Below are 6,000 nucleotides of genomic sequence, written 5' to 3' on the forward strand. Positions count from 1 at the left end.
TGCAATAAGAGTGAAAATTTTTGCTTGCCAGTATAATGCTATTTTCCCGATCTGTAATGAATATTCAATGTAATAAAGCAAGTTTCATAAAAATCCGTCTCAAGGTAGGAAAAAATATTGGCGACACTCGGTGACAGGGGTGTTCGCGGTGAACACGGATTTCTAAAAATATGGCAAAAGTTGAACTGTATGTAATGATCTTGCGCGTTGAACTTTTGTTGTTTTTCGTCTCAGATTTTTAATTAATGCATACTGATTCACATAAGGATTAAAAATTATTTAAAATATGTTTGCTTTTTATAACAGGGCGAAAGAAGTAGTCTTTGTCATAAGGAAGGGGGATGGGGTTAAAAAGAGCATTGAAATAATACATATTATTGAAATATCAAGGCGTTTTCTGCTTAATTACGATTGTTTTGCCTAAATAATTCTTTTTACGAACTAGATTTCTTTATCTGTTACCACTGTGTTCCAAATTAACGGATATTTACACATATTCAGAATTTTTATTTTGCTCCGGGTTTAGTCTAAATTCTTTAAATTGATAAATTTTGAAATTGTTTATGAGTAAATAATGTTAACGAGTGTGATGGCAAGGTATTTGTTAAAGTGTCCTCTAATTTTCATGCATTTCTCTCAACCCGATACATCGAAATCAGGCCCTTGTGTGGTCAAGATAAATTATTTTAGAGGAAATCTGGACTAATTTTCTATGCTCCATTAAACGCGAACGAACAGCAATGACGGTCAAAAAATGCCATTATTTCTCATTTTCCGTCTAAACTCACGAAATTAAACCTTAAATTATAGACTACAATATTTCGAAGTATAAAATCTGCTTTTACTGCAGGTTGCACAACAGTATTAAATTTTGCTATATATTCTTACCAAAAATGCGCAACTTTGAGTAGGTGGTATTTATTGAAAACAAACTTTTGAGAAGTTTCTTTTCAGATCTTGTAAAACAATTCTTTATAAAGATTTTAGTACCAAAAAATACATAGCCATCCAGCAAGGCACGCAAGTTTGTCTCGCTCGAAGTCGAGCAGGTGCTTGAAAATCAAGTCCAGGACCTAATCACTCCCCACTCAAATACAGTATATAGAAAATTCAGCACGCCCTAAATTTTAATGAATCTAGTCAATATAGGAAGTTTACATATTGTTTTTCATCTCATAAAAAAATTCAGCTCCAGTCTCGTGTTAAAATGCCCGAATCGGAAGGGAAGATTCAGGAATTATTTTACGTCAGCCATGATTTGACGTGAACCTCAAGTGAAATACTGTTACGACACCTGCAATAAGAGTGAAAATTTTTGCTTGCCAGTATAATGCTATTTTCCCGATCTGTAATGAATATTCAATGTAATAATGCAAGTTTCATAAAAATCCGTCTCAAGGTAGGAAAAAATATTGGCGACACTCGGTGACAGGGGTGTTCGCGGTGAACACGGATTTCTAAAAATATGGCAAAAGTTGAACTGTATGTAATGATCTTGCGCGTTGAACTTTTGTTGTTTTTCGTCCCAGATTTTTAATTAATGCATACTGATTCACATAAGGATTAAAAATTTTTTAAAATATGTTTGCTTTTTATAACAGGGCGAAAGAAGTAGTCTTTGTCATAAGGAAGGGGGATGGGGTTAAAAAGAGCATTGAAATAATACATATTATTGAAATATCAAGGCGTTTTCTGCTTAATTACGATTGTTTTGCCTAAATAATTCTTTTTACGAACTAGATTTCTTTATCTGTTACCACTGTGTTCCAAATTAACGGATATTTACACATATTCAGAATTTTTATTTTGCTCCGGGTTTAGTCTAAATTCTTTAAATTGATAAATTTTGAAATTGTTTATGAGTAAATAATGTTAACGAGTGTGATGGCAAGGTATTTGTTAAAGTGTCCTCTAATTTTCATGCATTTCTCTCAACCCGATACATCGAAATCAGGCCCTTGTGTGGTCAAGATAAATTATTTTAGAGGAAATCTGGACTAATTTTCTATGCTCCATTAAACGCGAACGAACAGCAATGACGGTCAAAAAATGCCATTATTTCTCATTTTCCGTCTAAACTCACGAAATTAAACCTTAAATTATAGACTACAATATTTCGAAGTATAAAATCTGCTTTTACTGCAGGTTGCACAACAGTATTAAATTTTGCTATATATTCTTACCAAAAATGCGCAACTTTGAGTAGGTGGTATTTATTGAAAACAAACTTTTGAGAAGTTTCTTTTCAGATCTTGTAAAACAATTCTTTATAAAGATTTTAGTACCAAAAAATACATAGCCATCCAGCAAGGCACGCAAGTTTGTCTCGCTCGAAGTCGAGCAGGTGCTTGAAAATCAAGTCCAGGACCTAATCACTCCCCACTCAAATACAGTATATAGAAAATTCAGCACGCCCTAAATTTTAATGAATCTAGTCAATATAGGAAGTTTACATATTGTTTTTCATCTCATAAAAAAATTCAGCTCCAGTCTCGTGTTAAAATGCCCGAATCGGAAGGGAAGATTCAGGAATTATTTTACGTCAGCCATGATTTGACGTGAACCTCAAGTGAAATACTGTTACGACACCTGCAATAAGAGTGAAAATTTTTGCTTGCCAGTATAATGCTATTTTCCCGATCTGTAATGAATATTCAATGTAATAATGCAAGTTTCATAAAAATCCGTCTCAAGGTAGGAAAAAATATTGGCGACACTCGGTGACAGGGGTGTTCGCGGTGAACACGGATTTCTAAAAATATGGCAAAAGTTGAACTGTATGTAATGATCTTGCGCGTTGAACTTTTGTTGTTTTTCGTCCCAGATTTTTAATTAATGCATACTGATTCACATAAGGATTAAAAATTTTTTAAAATATGTTTGCTTTTTATAACAGGGCGAAAGAAGTAGTCTTTGTCATAAGGAAGGGGGATGGGGTTAAAAAGAGCATTGAAATAATACATATTATTGAAATATCAAGGCGTTTTCTGCTTAATTACGATTGTTTTGCCTAAATAATTCTTTTTACGAACTAGATTTCTTTATCTGTTACCACTGTGTTCCAAATTAACGGATATTTACACATATTCAGAATTTTTATTTTGCTCCGGGTTTAGTCTAAATTCTTTAAATTGATAAATTTTGAAATTGTTTATGAGTAAATAATGTTAACGAGTGTGATGGCAAGGTATTTGTTAAAGTGTCCTCTAATTTTCATGCATTTCTCTCAACCCGATACATCGAAATCAGGCCCTTGTGTGGTCAAGATAAATTATTTTAGAGGAAATCTGGACTAATTTTCTATGCTCCATTAAACGCGAACGAACAGCAATGACGGTCAAAAAATGCCATTATTTCTCATTTTCCGTCTAAACTCACGAAATTAAACCTTAAATTATAGACTACAATATTTCGAAGTATAAAATCTGCTTTTACTGCAGGTTGCACAACAGTATTAAATTTTGCTATATATTCTTACCAAAAATGCGCAACTTTGAGTAGGTGGTATTTATTGAAAACAAACTTTTGAGAAGTTTCTTTTCAGATCTTGTAAAACAATTCTTTATAAAGATTTTAGTACCAAAAAATACATAGCCATCCAGCAAGGCACGCAAGTTTGTCTCGCTCGAAGTCGAGCAGGTGCTTGAAAATCAAGTCCAGGACCTAATCACTCCCCACTCAAATACAGTATATAGAAAATTCAGCACGCCCTAAATTTTAATGAATCTAGTCAATATAGGAAGTTTACATATTGTTTTTCATCTCATAAAAAAATTCAGCTCCAGTCTCGTGTTAAAATGCCCGAATCGGAAGGGAAGATTCAGGAATTATTTTACGTCAGCCATGATTTGACGTGAACCTCAAGTGAAATACTGTTACGACACCTGCAATAAGAGTGAAAATTTTTGCTTGCCAGTATAATGCTATTTTCCCGATCTGTAATGAATATTCAATGTAATAATGCAAGTTTCATAAAAATCCGTCTCAAGGTAGGAAAAAATATTGGCGACACTCGGTGACAGGGGTGTTCGCGGTGAACACGGATTTCTAAAAATATGGCAAAAGTTGAACTGTATGTAATGATCTTGCGCGTTGAACTTTTGTTGTTTTTCGTCCCAGATTTTTAATTAATGCATACTGATTCACATAAGGATTAAAAATTTTTTAAAATATGTTTGCTTTTTATAACAGGGCGAAAGAAGTAGTCTTTGTCATAAGGAAGGGGGATGGGGTTAAAAAGAGCATTGAAATAATACATATTATTGAAATATCAAGGCGTTTTCTGCTTAATTACGATTGTTTTGCCTAAATAATTCTTTTTACGAACTAGATTTCTTTATCTGTTACCACTGTGTTCCAAATTAACGGATATTTACACATATTCAGAATTTTTATTTTGCTCCGGGTTTAGTCTAAATTCTTTAAATTGATAAATTTTGAAATTGTTTATGAGTAAATAATGTTAACGAGTGTGATGGCAAGGTATTTGTTAAAGTGTCCTCTAATTTTCATGCATTTCTCTCAACCCGATACATCGAAATCAGGCCCTTGTGTGGTCAAGATAAATTATTTTAGAGGAAATCTGGACTAATTTTCTATGCTCCATTAAACGCGAACGAACAGCAATGACGGTCAAAAAATGCCATTATTTCTCATTTTCCGTCTAAACTCACGAAATTAAACCTTAAATTATAGACTACAATATTTCGAAGTATAAAATCTGCTTTTACTGCAGGTTGCACAACAGTATTAAATTTTGCTATATATTCTTACCAAAAATGCGCAACTTTGAGTAGGTGGTATTTATTGAAAACAAACTTTTGAGAAGTTTCTTTTCAGATCTTGTAAAACAATTCTTTATAAAGATTTTAGTACCAAAAAATACATAGCCATCCAGCAAGGCACGCAAGTTTGTCTCGCTCGAAGTCGAGCAGGTGCTTGAAAATCAAGTCCAGGACCTAATCACTCCCCACTCAAATACAGTATATAGAAAATTCAGCACGCCCTAAATTTTAATGAATCTAGTCAATATAGGAAGTTTACATATTGTTTTTCATCTCATAAAAAAATTCAGCTCCAGTCTCGTGTTAAAATGCCCGAATCGGAAGGGAAGATTCAGGAATTATTTTACGTCAGCCATGATTTGACGTGAACCTCAAGTGAAATACTGTTACGACACCTGCAATAAGAGTGAAAATTTTTGCTTGCCAGTATAATGCTATTTTCCCGATCTGTAATGAATATTCAATGTAATAAAGCAAGTTTCATAAAAATCCGTCTCAAGGTAGGAAAAAATATTGGCGACACTCGGTGACAGGGGTGTTCGCGGTGAACACGGATTTCTAAAAATATGGCAAAAGTTGAACTGTATGTAATGATCTTGCGCGTTGAACTTTTGTTGTTTTTCGTCTCAGATTTTTAATTAATGCATACTGATTCACATAAGGATTAAAAATTATTTAAAATATGTTTGCTTTTTATAACAGGGCGAAAGAAGTAGTCTTTGTCATAAGGAAGGGGGATGGGGTTAAAAAGAGCATTGAAATAATACATATTATTGAAATATCAAGGCGTTTTCTGCTTAATTACGATTGTTTTGCCTAAATAATTCTTTTTACGAACTAGATTTCTTTATCTGTTACCACTGTGTTCCAAATTAACGGATATTTACACATATTCAGAATTTTTATTTTGCTCCGGGTTTAGTCTAAATTCTTTAAATTGATAAATTTTGAAATTGTTTATGAGTAAATAATGTTAACGAGTGTGATGGCAAGGTATTTGTTAAAGTGTCCTCTAATTTTCATGCATTTCTCTCAACCCGATACATCGAAATCAGGCCCTTGTGTGGTCAAGATAAATTATTTTAGAGGAAATCTGGACTAATTTTCTATGCTCCATTAAACGCGAACGAACAGCAATGACGGTCAAAAAATGCCATTATTTCTCATTTTCCGTCTAAACTCACGAAATTAAACCTTAAATTATAGACTACAATAT

This window comes from Saccostrea echinata, unplaced genomic scaffold (assembly GCF_033153115.1).
Source record: "Saccostrea echinata isolate AGI-Se365-2 ecotype Australia unplaced genomic scaffold, CSIRO_AGI_Sech_v1 ptg000008l, whole genome shotgun sequence".
NCBI lineage: Eukaryota > Metazoa > Mollusca > Bivalvia > Ostreida > Ostreidae > Saccostrea > Saccostrea echinata.